Here is a 16,881-nt window from a genome sequence, read left to right as displayed (position 1 = left end):
ACCCAAACAGCCTCTGTGGCCTGGGGACAGTGCCTGGCCCAGTGCTCCTTTGTGCTACCCAAACCTCTCAAACACCAAATGCCCCCCAGGCTCTCTGTGTTGCCTTCCCAACAAATACCAGCTATGCCAGGGCACTGGTTTGTTTAATTCCCCAAATGTTTTTGAAGTAAGTCCCAGGATGGTGTGAATTCTTTATACTGATCTCACCACTTTGATACAGAAGAAAATGGCTCAGCCATTTCTTTTCTCCCCACTTTTAAGTGGAAAAAAAGTCTTGATGAGACTGTCTTTTATTTTGAGCAGAATGGGCCAGCAAATGCAGCTGCTGGGTATGGAATGCCAAAATCTCTGTCTGTCTCCACACTTGTGTTTTCCAGGCTCAGGTGAAGCAGTCATGAGTGTCCCCAAACCAACACCAACCTGCAGCTCTGGTCATCCAAGGTAAGAACAGCTGACTTGAGAGCAGCTCTGCCTGGACTGAGTAAATAGAGGCTCTGCATTAATTAATCAAGCAGCAAACCAGGGATTTGCCAGGCTGGTTTGTGGTTATGAGACTTTCTAGTACATGCAGGAGAGGATTGTGAGGGGGAAGGGGAACTGCCGAAGGAGGAATGAGGAAATCATCTTGCTTGGACTCACTCTTCTCTTAAAGAAAAAGCTCCTTCCCCTCCTGCTTGGTGGCTCCAGACTCCTCCTGTTTGGTTGTTGGTTTTTTTTAATCCTAGAAATGCCATAGTATGGTTGAGATTTTCAGTGTGTGGAAGGTCAGAGGAGGGGAAGGCTTAGCAAGACTATGTGGGATTGGTAAGGGGGAAGCAACACAGAGATGGTAGTGTGAAGGAAAATTAACTTTTGAATACTCTTACATAAATAAAAATGACTGTTTTAAAAGCTTAAGATAACATAGACCAGAGACAGAAACCTTACTTGAATCTTCCTAAACTGTGGAAGCTCAGATGGTTCCATGTGAGTAATTCTAAAATTGAGAAATATTGATGGGGATGATGGAAATAAGTAAAACCACAGAGTGCTGTGATGCTGATTTGAGGGCTTTGCTGGAGTCAGGCTCTGGGGAGCTCCAGCCTAGTCCAGGCATCAGTGGCTCTCCTCATGCTACTGGCTTGTGGGGAAGGACCCCAGAGACTGCATCACCTGCTCCTGTCTGAAACTGCTTCCTAAACCCCTGGTTCACAAAGAACTGCTAAAATAATAATACTGAATTATTTAATATGTTTGTTAGAACATGATAATTACTCTCCTCTTGAATAAGAACTTGTTGTAAGGATCTCTTCAAAGCACTGGCTGTGGCCCTGAAGTTTGAAGTTTCTTTGGATTTTTTTTTCCCACTACTGTGTATAGGAAGTAGATTTAAAAAAAAAAAATTTGTGAGGCTGCAGATAAAAAAATAACACTGGGAGCCCATTGCCAGCTTCGAAAGCAAGAGTACAGAGGGAAGGGGGATGGGGATGGGTTCCTGCCCTGCCAGGATCCAGGCTGCTGCAGGTGAATCTCATGATGTGTTTAGGTGGGATAATCAATTTGCAATGAGCTCACCTCATTGTGTGTGGCAAACACTGAGGGAGAGAGATGGTTGTTTAATCTTGTCACAGGTGATTTCATTTTCTTTTTCTCCTCACTCTTGGTAAGTGCCAGAGGCTTGGATTGGCTCGTGAGCATTGGTGTTCCCAGGCCTGAACACCTCCACTGTGGAACAGGAGGGGTTTGATGGCGTGTCTGGGGCCCTTTTCCAAGGAGCTTGGGAAGTGCCTGCTGTGACACAGGGAGGCCCATCCTGGCTCAGGCCAGTGTGCTGAGCCCTGCTAAACCACAGCTTCACTCACAGCTTAAGTGTAAAGGTCAGAATGAAAGGAAAATGTTCTCTTGGGTTTGGAGGTGGCCTTTCCAAACAGGATCCAGTTTGTTGTCAGAGCGGTGGGATTGGCCTGAACATCAATCTGTCGTGTGGGGCTGTGGAGCTGCTCTGTTTTCACAGCATTAGACTTCATAAGAGAGGAAATACACAATCTAAAAATGCAGTTTTCTCCTCCCCCTGCTGAAGGGGAAGTTTTCACAGACTGCTGCATGCTCCCATTTAGGAAGGCCCAGAGCCCACCCTACCCAACCTTGAGAATCCCAGGAAAAGCACACCATGAAAGATGGGAATGTTTCCATGGGAACTGTTCCTCTACTCCTGCTAATAAAACAGACCTATAACACCAGTGACAACAGGTCCCAGTTTCTGCACCAAACTACAGACAGTGAATGCTACAAAGGAGCTGGTAAAGAGCAGAAGTGTAAATCAACAGAAGTGCTAAATTAGCTACGTGAATGCCTCTCTGTGAGAAAGCACAAGCAGATAAACAAAGCCCTTGGGGAAAAAAAGATCATTTTAATTACAGCACATCCAGCCAACATAAACCCCATGGATTGTGTGAAATCAGGTTTGTTCCTCTGATCCACAGCAGGAAACCCTGTAGCAGATCAAATGTGTTCAGGGAGGCTGTCCTGCTAATTGCTGCTCCTAGCTGAGCCAAAGCAAACTATTTAGACAAAGGAGCGAATTCACTTTTTATTTAGAATTAATTATGAAATAGCATGTCTTGATGGGCTTCACAATCACACTACATTTCCTGGGGAAAAAAAAAAAAAGTAGTTTTAATCCCGTGAAATAATTGGAGAATTAACCCATTGCTTCAGGCTGGAGCCCCAACATATGCATACAATTAGGTGCAAGATGAGTGATGTCATGAATAAGGCCTTTTCTTCAATCACAACAAATTATGAAACTCAATTTAAAGCCTTCCTTACAAGCATTCTTGTATGTTTGAATATTAAAACTCCTGGGGTTGTTTTGTTTTGTTTTGTTTTTCCTTTCTGGCATGATTTTCACACTTCCTTTTGTTTTTTATTTTTAAGCCAGTTGTGGCCATTTTACAGCATCTCTTTGGCTTCTCACTAGAGATTTCAGAGTTTTGCCCTGAGCATTTTGGGGGTTCAAGAAGTTGTGTTGGTACCCTGACAGAATGGAAAGTGCAGGAATATCCTTGCAGAGCATCCATAATCCATATGTGCTTAATGTTAAGTAATAACTTTACTGTGTCCAGGAAAATGTTTCTGCGAGTGCTGATGGCAAACTGAGCTGGATGGGAAGGCAGGTATGTGCCAGCAGAGAGCAATGAATGTGCTGCTCTAAAGGCCCTTCAGAGGCATTTTCAGGTGTAAAATGATCAGTTGGTTAAACAAAAAGCAAATAAATGAAAAATAGGCAACTTGAAGCTTTCCCAGCTGCTTCCCTCAGCTCTTTTGAAGCTGCCTTCTCTTTTCTTAGAGGATAGTTCCATGTGACAGCCGGCTTGACTTTTCCCCTGCTAATATCCCTACATTAGCAGGAAAAAGGAACAATGGAGAGAAGAGGCAGCCGGTGATCAGTGCCCAGACTGGCGCTGATAAGTTTTTATCTTGGATCTTGATTAATTATTGATGCTGAGGTCTCATTCGGAAGTGTGCTCGCCTGGTTGAGGATAATACTGAGGTCTTGGTCCTGCTGTGTCCCAGGATTCACTTGCTGGGGTCGGGGCAGGGGTTGTTGGGGTGTTTCTGTCCCTGGAGCTGGTGTTTGCAGTGGGCTTTTTCACATGATGCAGCCGGGACGGCGGGAACCAGCAGGAGCAGCACCTTCCTCACACAGCCCTTCAGAGCCTCATGTCCCCTCACAATTCCCATCTTACCTCACGGCTCTCCCCTCTCTCCCTCACGGCCCCATTCTTCCCTCATAACTGCCCCCTGTCTCCTCACAGCCCCATTTTCCCCTCAACGGCCTCATTTCCCCATAACTCCCCTCTCGCTCCCCTCTCTCTCACTTCACAACTCCTCTCTTTTCCCTCACAGCCCCATCTCCACCATCTCCCCTCACAACTCCCCTCTCTCTCCCCTCATGAATCCCATTATCCCCTCACAACTCCCCTCACAGCCCTATCTCTGCCATTTTCCTCACAGCCCCATTCTCCCCTCACAGTACCATTCTCCCCTCCTAGCTCCTCTCTCTCTCTCTCCTCACGGTTCCATTCTCTCCTCACAGCCCCATCTCTGCCATCTCCCCTCACAACTCTCTCCCCTTGTAGCTTTCTCTCTCCTCACAGCTCAATTTTTCCCTCATGGCCCTGTTCTCCCCTCACAACTCCCCTCTCTCCCCTCACAGCCCCGTCTCCACCACCTCCCCTCACAACTCCCTTCACAGCCCCATCTCCGCCATTTTCCCTCACAGTCCCATCTCTGCCATCTCCCCTCACACCTTCCCTCACGGTACCATTCTCCCCTCCTAGTTCTTCTCTCTCTCCTCACAGCTCAATCTTTCCCCCATGACCCCATTCTCCCCTCACAACTCTCCTCTCTCCCCTCACAGCCCTGTCTCCGCCATCTTCCCTCATGGCTCCATTCTCCCCTCACAGGACCGGGCCTTCATCTCCAGCACAGGTACTTGCTATAAATACAGAAAATACTGATCTGGGAGAGTCTGGATGGGGAAAAAAGGAAAAAAAAAAAGGTGGAATTTGGAGATTTCCAGTCCTTTGTGTCATAGAGGGAGAGAATTTTTCATGGGCTGGGTGGAATCCACATAAATAAATTTTGCCTCCACCTATGCCTGTGGGTAACTCAGGAGCTGTTGATGTCACAGATTGAGGAAAACTTTCTGAATGCATGTTATAAAAAATGGGTTCCAAGTCATATTTGCTGCATTTTAGTTTTCTGTCATCATACAAAATAAGTAAACAGTCCATAATTGCAAGAGTGATTGCAAGAGGGAAAGATGTTTAGTCTAATTACCCCATGCTATTCATTTGGTTGGGGAGAAAATTTTAGGCAGGCTTTTTTCATTTCCTTCCCTAGGAGTAATTAAATATGCTCCCAGAAAGGTTTTGGGCTAAACAGTCTATTAACCACATTTTTAGTTCCTATTTTGCATATTACTAGCCTCAGAATTCCAGAGGCCTGAACAAGAGGAGCTGAAATTGTATCAATTAAGGGATAGTATTAGAAGAGAGCTGTGTAACCAAAGTTACCCTCTGCTCAGATGTGTCCTGTGAGTTTTCATTCTTTTCAGATACATAAAGATGTCCAAAGGGCAGCAAAAATGACTGCAGTGCTGAACTATAACTGCACACAAACCCAAGTCTTTATTCTGTTTCCAATTACTTGAGTGATCCTTACAATATTCCAACCCACCAGAAAATTAATGCTGGTTTACCAGATATTCAATTAAAAAAAAGGACAAAATCCCTTCACATTTCTATTGCTGCTTTACACAGGCAGTCCTGTTAACTGGGATTTCATGGGTATAAATGACTGGAAAATTACCTCAAAACGATGCAATTTCTATTCTTGTTTTGGTGTCTGAGGAGTGGGTAAAAATAAATTGTGATTTCCTGAGGAGTGGGTAAATTACAGGGGAATTGTCACAGGCAGTGATTAAAAAGGATTAAAATCAATTTGACCTTGTAAGTTGGTAAAGAGGGGTAACTCTGTATGGGGTGTGTGGAGCCTGGGCCTGAGAAGCAGGCTTATTTTATTTGGTCTTAGCTTAATGTTTATGTGGTGTTATTTGCTGTGGTACTACTAGAAGGCATCTGGGAATGCTTGGTGGCCTTTGCTTGGGAACATTGCTCAGAAAAATCCTCCAGTTTGAACTCTGCTCCTGAGGGAAGGTCCCTCCAATCTGCTGCTTGCTTCAGCCCTTCAATCCTTCAAATGATTTCAGAAAAGAAAGGTAGATCCCAAACAGCCTCATTTAACACCATTTTTGTTCACACATTTTCCCTCAACTTTAAACCTTCCAACAGGTGTCTGTTTGGGTTTTTTTGTTTACATCGGTGTGAAATACTTATTGATGTGAAGAAATGCCTTCATCTCTTTGAGAGACAGGTTTGCTTTGCACATGTTCCTGCTGTGCACAGGAACATTTGCTGCTGATTAGAGGGGTACAGCTCTGTTTGCAAAGCAAAGTGCTTGCATGAGCAGATTTCTCCCCTTTGCCTTCTGGTTTCTCTTCCCAACTGGAGTTTTCCAGGTGCAAAATGGTCTTCACTCAGAGAAAAGACCATCTGGGTTTTGTCAATGCTCAAAGAGGAATAAAACTTAGCAGCTGAGAGCTGAATTCAGTTCCTCTCCTTTCCTGCCTTGGGTCTGGAGTTGGTTTTGTGGCTGTGCCAGGCAAGCTGGCAGAGGCTGCTGGGCCTTGTGAAGTCATGCTGGGCTGTGGCTGGAGCAGCTCCCTGCTCCTTTTATCTCATAGGAGTGTGTTTGTTTTGTGTAGGAATGTCAGAGAAACAGCTTTTCTCCTGCAGACAGTGACAATAAACATTGCATTTTGTGATGCTTTAACTCCAAGTCCAGCATTCCACTTCCCAGCCTCTGCTATCAGCATGGTGCAAAGATGTGGATGAGGGAGAGAAATAATGCACAAAGGAGAATTCTCTGAATTCCTTTGCTGTAGTGGGTGCTGTGAACCTCCCTGGGATGTGTTGCAGGGGTGGTTTGGATCACTTTGTATTTGTATCTCCCTCCTGGCCATGGAGCTCCTGGCAACCAAAAGAGGTTTCCCATTTGTTGGCAGGGGAATGAGTAATTGCTCAAGTGTAACACCTCAGTAGTGGCATCTGTGTGGTATTTTTGGGGTCCCCCATTGTTGGGAGGAAAGATGAATCTGACTCCATGTTCTTAGAAGGCTAATTTATTATTTTATGTACTTATATTATATTAAAGAATGCTATACTAAAGAATAGAGGAAGGATACAGACAGAAGGCTAAAAGATAATAATGAAAAACTCTTGACCCTCCCCAGAGCCCAACACAGCTGGACTATGATTGGTCATTAAGTCAAAACAATTCACATGAAACCAATCAAACAATGGCCAGTTGGTAAACAATGTCCAAACCACATTCCAAAGCAGCAAAACACAGGAGAAGCAAATCAGATAATTATTGTTTTCATTTTTCTCTGAGGCTTCTCAGCTTCCCAGGAGAAGAAATCCTGGGCAAGGGATTTTTCAGAAAATATGACTGTGACACATCTGGGAGGTTTTGGTCTGTTATGGGGAGTACCAATACAAAAATGTTTTCTGTGCTTTTGCCATGTCCAATTGCTTGCCTGGTGAACGGGGGAGCTGCGTTTTTGGGCTGTAAACGTGGCCTGGTTCTCTGAGCCCCCAGTGCTGAGCAGGAGCGCTCCCTCTGAGGGGAGCAGGACTGTCACAGCCACCCTCAGCACAACGGTGAGTAGCCATTGCCAAAGGAGCCGAGCAGAGTTTCCAGCAGGAGAAGCAAGGAGGCCCCAGCCTGTCTGCCCATGGTAGGTGACAAAGCTCCTCAGCTACTGCTATGTGTGTATATATATATTTATGTTTTAATTTTCAAGAATGCTGATTCTTATCTGGTGGTTTGTGCAATATATCACTTGTTTGTGTAAATAGATTTTTACCTACTCCAAGAGTTACCCTGGCAAAGGGCTTAATAAATTGTAGGAGACGGGAATGAAGAGGAAAGGTAACCTTTAACCGGAACATAAAGAAATAATGGAAGTGGAATTTTTTTTTGTTTTCATCTGTAATGAATGTACAGTATTTTTCTCCATTACTAGCTGTTGGCATGGAGGTGAAAATATAGAGGCTGGTGAGGCAAGGCCATAGAAATGAGGAAATACTAGTACATAAACCCATTTGCACTAAAATATTACACTTGTCTAGAAGATAAGTAACACTGTGTGTTAGTAGTGGTAGCTGAGTGATGGTTTGCTATCAGACCTCATAATTTATCCCATGCAGAGCGTTGCCTGTGGAGTCAGGGCTTGATAGATCTTCTCAGCCATCCCGGTGTAGCAGGAATCAAGGTTTTGTGTTTCACTCTTAACTCAGTGGATCAAGAAAGAGAAGCCAGAAAACAGATTTGATCGTTAATTTGCTGGGTGTGCACGTTATTGCTGCAAATCTGTATGGCTTAGTCCACCTGAGGATTGTGTGGTCTCCAAGTGACTAACAACATGTGCCTGCTTGCTCCAGGGGAGCTGGTATGTTCAAAAAATTAGTATTTGAAGAATTTTCGAGAGTCCCTCCTTGAGGCCTGTAGGGTGGGCAGCTCAGCCACATCTGAGATGGGTGTTCAAAGAAGGTGGGCCCAGGGTTTCAGTTTTATTGTCTGTGCTCTCTCTTTCTCTAAGTGGTTTGTGTCAGTGTGCTTTGAGCTGAAAGGAATGTTGCTGTACGTGTTGCAGGTTTTTAAAAGTGAGTTTGATGCTGTTGTAGGGCAAGAGATCCCTGACTAGTGGGGTCAGCCTTCAGTCAGTGCTGCGTGGCTGTTTAGAGCTGATGGTGCAGCCACAGGTTGTTAAACAATTTTAAGCAGGCCTATCTTCAAAGCTTGTAAAACTAACATTTAATGAAGTGAAACACAGATCAATTGTAAATTTTGTGCAGCAACTCAGCTGTATTGATTGCAAGGTTCAAAGACTTTCAGTATGGCCCTATTAAACACCTATAATGTTAGGGTTGAAATGACGCTTGGCAAATGCTAACAAGGTTGAAAATAATTCCTGCTTTCCAATAATCTGCTGCTTCCCGGTCAGCAGGGAGGGCTGGGAGCTGCTTGGTCACATCGCACTTTTTCCTGGGTCAGTCTGGGCTGGAAGCAAAGGGAGCTCTGTGCTGGAGCAACAGCAAGGGCAGCACTGCAGCACCTGTGGCTGCTGAGCGTGCCGGTGTGGGAGCTCTCCCTCAGCACTCCCACTGTGCAACTCTTGTCTGCCTTTCCCGATGGGATTTTGGTTGTTCCACTGAACAGGGCTAAACCTGGCCCAAGAGTGACAGCCAGGGAGCGCTTTGGCCCCTCCATGCCTGGGCTGCTGTGGGTGGATGTGCACGGTGGCCCCGGGCACGGGGCTGCGTCTGCCACAGCGGCTGCTTGGCAGAGCAGCTGGGAGTGTAATTTAGCTGTGCTTGGCTTTGGCACGCTGAGAGCTGGATCCTGGCTCCAGCCCGGTCCCCTGCTGAGAGGTCTGTAATTTGTAACCACTCAAGGATGCCGGCGGCTTTTCCTCTGCTCCGTGGATTCGTGCCAGACTCTGCAGGCTCGGCTGAGCCGTGCCCCCTCCTGCCCGGCGGCGGGATATGGGAATGGGAAGATGTATGATCAGGCAGGCAGTACGGCAAAAAGAAAATCAATACAGATCAACTGAAGGGTTTTAATCCTGCCTTGTAATAACTCCTTATCTCTCCATGCCCCATATTCATTACAGTGTGGTGTCACTGAACGCTGCTCACTTGCAAATCAGAATGTCCCCTTGCCATGTAGTGACTATAAATGTGTGCACCCACCCACCAGGAGTGCACCCTTGCTGTGAGAATGGGGGGAGTGCATGGAAACAAACCCAGGCAGCTTCCAGGGCGAGTCCAGCAAGGCTGGGCCTTAGGGAAAGAACAATCTGGGTGCTGTGTTTGACCCTGGCAGCTCCTGCTCCGGGTCAGCTGCCATCCCACACTTCACACCTGGGGAGGAAGGGCTGTTCCTCTGTAAAACAGCAGCTCCCTCTCCTGCATATATTCAGACTACAGCAATTAGAAACACAGCAGCACACCGGGGAACTGCTAAATATAGAATGGCCTGAAGAGATGAGCTAATGTTTCCTGGATTTTTTTGGTGTGATTCCCCACCCCTACCTGAGAATTTAAAGGTCAGGAGACCAAACTACCTCAGAAAGAGGAAAAGGGATCCCTACTCCTGCCACTGTGGTATAAAGAATAGGAGTAAGGAAATTCCATTGGGAAATAAAGGACCATTAACTCAGAATGAGATTTTGCGAGCCTGTGGTGGATAAAGCTCCTGCCAGTTCTGGGCTAAGGAGGAGGAAGCAATGCTGAACTAAGGGAGTGTGTGGAAGCTTGGGCAGAGCAGGATGTTGGTTCTGCACTGGACCTCTGAGAAGGGAGGCTTTGCTGAGGCCCAGCCTGGACCTGGCTGGGCCCACAGTGCTGTGGGACATCACAGCTCCTCCACAAGAAATCCTGCCTTTAGGAAATTCTTTCCCTTTAGGAAATGCACAAAGAGCGAGCGCTTTCATTCCTGGATGTCTTCATTCAGAAAGAGTTGTTGTCACTGCTGCAATAACACAAATTTTCCTTGTGCATAATATATTATTTATTTAATGAAGGCTGAATGAAAGAGTTCCCTCGCTCCCCGTCTGTGGTGTGCAAATGTCTGGGGAGGGTTTGGTGCTTGCTTCAGCAGCTCACGCTCCTAAAGACTTGACATCTTGTTTCTATTGCCTAAGTAGATACATGCTATTTCTGGGAGCTGGGTAGGGCTTTTATGACAGTGTTCACACACAGTTTCACTTTTAGCGTAGGAGAGGTCACAGCGTTTTGCCGACTCCAAGTACCTGACACTGACAAGAGGAAGAAAATTTCATTAAATAAAAAAGGGGTCAGCACTGCACAGGCTGATTATTTATAAATAGCGCCACCAGTCAATACCTGATGGTTTATTGGACTTAATGAAACTTCTGTAGCCAAATGTGTATTTTAAGAAGGCGTTTGACCTTGGGCATCTCTCCTGCTGAGGGGATGCTGTCTGCTGTGTCAGTGGTTCAGAATCAATAACCTCCAGCACTGTCCTGTTGAGAGCTCGTGTACTTAAGGGTGATATTGTAAAATGTGACAATATTCTGCTGACGAATGACTTGATACCCACATCCCTGTGGGGAAGGGTGGGCAGGGTTATGTGATGACTCTAAAAATGTGTTGATAATGAATGAAGAAAAATTCTGCTGGGGATGCCACTTTATCCATTTAGCACTTGGAGCTGCTGCCCTTGTGTCAGCCTTTACTAACACTGTCTGTGGGGGTCTGAGTGAGGCCTGTTTGCTGTTGTGATTCACAAATATCATGAGATATTTTTTAGGGCTCTGGAATTAAAACTTTGCTTTTCTCCTGCTTTTAATTATGGTAGCAAGGTGATAGCCCTATATGCAGAAATTATGCTTGTCCTGACACAAAAATCAGTGCCCAAGTATCACTTTAAGGGCTGGCTGGATCTTTTAGGCTGTTGTCTATAGATAGTTTAGGGATGAACATCAGGAAGGGAGAAGAGCTGCCTGATCCCAGAGTAAATGGTGATAAACTGGCTGTGGCTGCATTTATTGTATCAGTTGGAAGAGAATCTCAAGCTAGAAAAATTGTCTGCCTGTAAAGGCCACAGCAAAAAGTTGAAGTTCCTTTTAGGTAAGAGAGTTAATTCACAAAAGGGGATGTACATTGGTGGACTGATGGGTTTGTTGCCTTCCAAAGGGCTTTTAAAAACCTTTAAGGTTCCAGCCTGAGATACTGCACATAGAGGAGCTTCCATGCACAGCATGAGTTGGAGGTTGTTGCCTCTACTTAATGGACCAGGCTGAACTTGGATTTTCTGGGTTCCTGTGTTTGGAACAGGGGTGTAGATCAAAGTTGAGGTACTCTATACACTTATTATGAAATACATGCTGGGACATGTGTAGCCTTTCACCAGGACAATACTTTAATATTTCCCTGGAAACATCCCTAGCATGGCTCCAAACCTCTGGCTGTGGAAACATTCATGTGTCTCCTGCTTGATGCAGGCTGACAGGAAGAGAAGCAATAAATGCAAGTGTACACATAGAGGTGTAATTGCAATTTTCCAAAATAACTTTTTTAATAATATCTTTTAAATACTTTATGTATCAAAGAGCTCAGCAGGGTCTCTTCTTAATATACGGTGTGATTAATTCAAATGAGAAAAAACAGTCATGCAGACAGGCTTTTCAGCTAATGAACAGGATGCATAAAATATGCTCTACCTCACTAAGGTATTACTGTCATCTGACATTTTTGGAAACTCCCATGGAATTTATTTTGCATTAGCTGCTGGTAGTGCTGATGGAGCGGGTGAATTATTGCCTCTTTGTCTTGAGACTTGAGCTAATCCTCTGTGCAGATTCTTGGAAGTTTCTTTTGCACAGTTTTGAGTTAGGCACATTACTAAGGGAATTGCCCACAGGAAGGGTTATCCCAGCAGCCCAGGAAGAAGAGACACACCACTGTGGGTTAAGGCAGTGGACTTGTACATCCTATTTTCTGTGCTACTAAGAGTTAGAAGCTGTTGCCTGTTTTAGTCCCTTGTTCGTTATCTGTGTAATGTTTTTTAAATATGTTCTGAGCCTTGCCCAATGGGGCTGGCTGCCAAACCTGAATGGATCTCAATGGCACCTTCTAGATGGGAAGTGAAAGGGACTTTGTGATGATCAGTAGCTGCTTTCTGGCAGAGGCTGGGGGTGTCTCCAAACAGAGCCTCCCAGAACACTGCCTGTGGGTGAAACGCTCTGTGCTTTGGTCTCTCAAAGCAAAATGTTCCTGAATGAAGGGGAATCAAGCCTCCTTAACATGTGCTTTAAGTAATCTCTTGGCAAATAGGGTTCTAGTCCAGAATGAGTCTTTCCCAGGACTTGGGTATGGGGTCAGAACAAGTGTCCCTCATCTCTTTCAGACATTTGATATGAGTAAATGCATTGCTGTGCTGAAATTACAGTTTGCAGGCTAAACTTAACATATGTAAAACCTCAGCTTCCTCCCCAGCCTGAACAATGAATGTTTTTAGGAAAATATCTTGAAGGGAAATTCCCTTAATAAAGCTGCGTTGATGGTTTTCTTCAGTGAGCTTTGATGTTCTTTGAATGTGTGTCTGTCCTGGACAATATGCAGAGCATCTCTCAGTATTGTCTACCTGAAATATCAGTAAACTCATCCAGCAGGGAGTTCTTCATTTCCCTTGCTCAATCAAAAAGCAGATTTTGCTCTCTAGCTTCTGAAGTCATCTTATTACAGAAGAGATTTTCTGCTCTGAAAGAAAACAGGCAGAAGAAAACAGAAGAGGAGTTGCTAAAGAGATAAATGACAGGCTCAGCCTTAAACCGTGAACTTGCAATTTATTTGCAGCAAATGTTCAGGGAGCACTAAGACAGGACATCTGTTTCAAGTTATTCCCAAAGCAACCTGCTTATTCAGCTGCAGACATCCCCACCTGCTCCTCTAATGAGCTCGGATCTCACAATATTCCGTGTTCTTCCTTTGAACCTGGGAAGAGCTGTCTGAAGCAGGGGAGCACTTCCTAAAATTCAGCATAGAGAGAACCCTCTGCATATGTGCTGTTGGAGTCTCCGTGACTCCCACACTCCTGGAGCTGTGATGGCTAAATGAAGCATTAGTGTACATGCTCCTAATGTAGGATGTTGTGTGTGAAATGGGAGCAGATTTGGGGCTGGTGAGGGGTTTGGGATCTGGCTTTGAAGACAGAATTTTTCAGTGTGATCCTTTTCTAATGCACTGCTGCCATTTGACATTTACCATTGACTGCTTATGCAAACTAAGGGGTAGCAGAAAGATACTGATTCCTATTTTTTTTCCCTCCCTGTACTTTAATTTTACAAAGTAAATACCAGGAAGAGCTGCTTTGCAGGTGCTTTTTAGCACAGTGAGCATAACGCTTGGGGAATGCAGCTGGAGCCCTTGGCCAAGGCTGCAGAGTCACTGTGTTTCAAATGCATATGACTTTGGTGGCAGCTCTGGACTAAGGGCTCACAGCCTGCAGAGGTGCCCTCAGCAGTGGGAAAAGTGCTCCAAAATGGTGCAGTCAGGGAACTTTCTTTGGGAGGAAGGGAATGCCCTTGGAACTTTACAGAAAGGACAGAGCCTGCTCCGAGTCCCCTGCTCTGAAGGTGTCCACAGGCAGTGTGGAGCCTGCCTTGCTTTGGAGGCTGGGGATTGACAGTGGTGTTCATTGTACCTGAACCATTGTGACCTGTACAGAGCACAGTAAATGGGGCAGCAGGTGAGACCAACAATGGCTTCTGTAGACTCCCAGGGAAAGATTCCTGCTTGGGCAGAAGTGTCCCTGGGAGCCTGGCTCTGTGTCCTTCCTTGTGCCATGCTGTTTTTTGCTTTCCCTGCAGTCAGATACACATTGTCAGACACAGATCCCCTCTTTCAAGAGGGATCTTTGGTGTCTGTTTTGTGCTAAACACTGTCATTAATGAGCCATTTACTTGGTGTGATGCCTCTTGCCTTATATCAGCCGCTGTTTCCTGGGCTAGTCTGGCAGGAGAGGACAGGTCTCTGATGGATTCCCAGGAGGGCTCTGGGAAGGGCCCTTTAGGATGGGAGCACCAGTGAAGAAAAAGGAGTGAAAAACTGTGTTGTGCTGGCACCTGCCAGGAAATATTCTCAAATAATTTAAACAGCTTGATAGATTCAGTGCACCAAACCTTCCAGCTGCCTTTCCAGCAGCAAATGATGTGTTCTGCCCTAAAGCCATGGCAATGGATACGTGTGGGGAGCAGTGGGCAGCCCCAGCTCTAAGCCAGGAGGCTCTGGAGCACTGTGGCTGGATTCAGGCACAGGGTGAGGCAGCCCAGTGGAGTTGAGGGAGCTGCTTTGCTGCTGTCTGTACAGTCTGGTAGTGTAAAGGTGAGTTATGTGTGAACTGGAAGATGGGATGGGAGTATCCAACAGTGATGGTGTTGTCTGTGGTCACAGACCAGAAAGGGAATTTCTGGAACTATGGAAATGGCTGCTCAGTGCCATCTCAAATATCAATGCCTATGAGGAGACAGATTTACTCTCCTGATCAAATAATCTTCCTGCTTTTGCCATCCTGAGCAAAGACCCTTGTTCTGTGTTGGTTTTTCATTTCCCACTAATTTTTCAGAGGATCAGGGTAAATATCAACAGTGCTTTTTGATGCCAACAAAATCCTGGATGTGAGCCTGGGATGTGCCATGGTACAGGGGGCAACCAGTTCAGGGTGTGATGGCTGCTTTAGCAGGACTGCTTTAGCAGCTTTATTTGTGTCTCTGCTCCCCTTTCAGGAGCTCTGGGTCACACTAGTGAGCCCCTGCCACGTGCCAAAAGCAAGTGGCAGCGAGGCCATGAGCTGTGTGATCTTTTCTGTGTGAAATCTGAAAGCTCTGGCAGGGAGTAGAGGATTTTTAGAAAGCTCCTACATTGATGTTGGGTTGAAGGAGTCTGTGGGATTCTCTGTAACAGGAAATTGCGTCTGCATGTTGGACCTGACTGGATGAAGCCTTGTGGCAGGGGCAGATTGAAGGATGTGTGAAAAAAAAAATCTGCAAAAAGCAACTAAAAATTGCATAGAATGAAAGGGGAACTGGAAGTGTTTGAGTGCACCAAGGGAATGATCTTTATCATAGCAGTGATAGTCAGGTCCTCTCTGCTGCTGCCTCCCAGGAGCAGCAGATCCAGAGAACAGAGCTGTGACTTTCTCTGTTGGAGTGAGCAGGAGCAAATTGCCCCTTTCTCCACAAGGAAAAAACAACTGGCAGTGGTGTTTGCCTGTTGCACAGAGCTCAGCACTTGGATTGTCTCGAACTGCAGGCTTTCCATTTGTAAAAAAGCATCTCATGGTAATCAGTTTTATTGGGTTGGGCCAGCTGCCAGGTAAAAAGCTGGATAACACAGTATTGGCATGGGGCTCCACAGGTCAGACATGCTCCATTTCCAGTAGCTTTTGGAGTCTTTAGTGACTTGTATTGCACAGTTATTGCATATCCTGAATCTGTGGAGGCAGTACAGTACATATCCAAGTGCCCTTTGCAATGCCCAATATTAAAATTGATGGTATTTAAGTTGCTATATGGGTAGAATCAAGTTTAATGATTTTCTCTTTGTAAGTTGGGTGGATTTTTCCTATTTTTGGCAGTTAGGCTTGCTGGGGCAGAAAAATAGATGAGAGCATGGAATTACAACAGGCTGTAAACTCAGTTTGGCACCAACTATATATAATTATACTTTAGAAATGACAATAATAGCTGAAAACTATGGCATGATAGAAAAAAAAGTGACTGTTCCCTGGAAAAATGCCTTTGCTATTTGTAGCCAATTTGACATGCTTAGTAACTTAGTTCTACGTTGATTTCTGTAAAAGGTACTGTAGCTCACGAGGTGGCATTTAGCACATTAAATGGAGTAAAGAGATCAGTGGCCCCTCAGAGGGCACTCAGGGCTCTGATAACTCTTCACTGGGACCGTGAGGAGTGGGAAGCTGTTAGAAAGATTCTGCACACCATCAAAACTCACCCCTTTCTTCCCAGAAAAGGCCAAAGCACAAACACCTGCCTGGAACCTGGGACTGGGCCTTTGACCAGGGACTGGGACACACTGCAAGGGGACATCCTTAGGGAACCACTGATCCCTGCTGTGTGTGCAGCTCTTCCAGACCAGACCTTTTGCAGACCCATTACTGTAGTTTTTCTTCCAGTGACTGAAAAATTAAATGTGCACAGCAAATGTGAGTCTCACTAGCACTGATCCTAGTGGAGGGGCACCAAAGAAAGATGAATAGCAAACCAGCAGAGTGGGATGTGACTGGGTTGTTGTCCTTCCTTCTGAATGGCCAAACAGTTTATTCACTCCTCATGTAGAAATTAAAATTAAAAGGGGGTATCTTCAAAGAAGTGTGGTCCAGGTGTGAGTTAGGAATTTGTTCCCTTGTGCTGCTCCCTAACCTTGGCTGTAAATGTGGCATTAACTCTGATGGGTGGCTCAGAGCTCAGGGGATGATGGCTGCAGGTTCACAGCCTGTGGGACAGGACAGTGCCCCAGTGCCCTGCATCTCCCAGTGCCCCCTGTGCCTCCCAGCCAGGCGTGGCAGATGCCAATAACAGACACGCTGTAAAATTCTGTCCCCTTTAAAACAATTGATGAACTCTGGTGATATCTTTACCATTATCTCTACCAGGCAATAGATTTGTCTCCATCTAAGTCCTCCTTTATGAACAGCAGAGTTCTTGATACCTCAGCAGGTATCAGC

The sequence above is a fragment of the Molothrus ater genome, chromosome 3, assembly GCF_012460135.2.
Source record: "Molothrus ater isolate BHLD 08-10-18 breed brown headed cowbird chromosome 3, BPBGC_Mater_1.1, whole genome shotgun sequence".
NCBI classification, from domain to species: Eukaryota; Metazoa; Chordata; class Aves; order Passeriformes; family Icteridae; genus Molothrus; species Molothrus ater.
Note: the sequence above shows the minus strand (reverse complement) of the source record.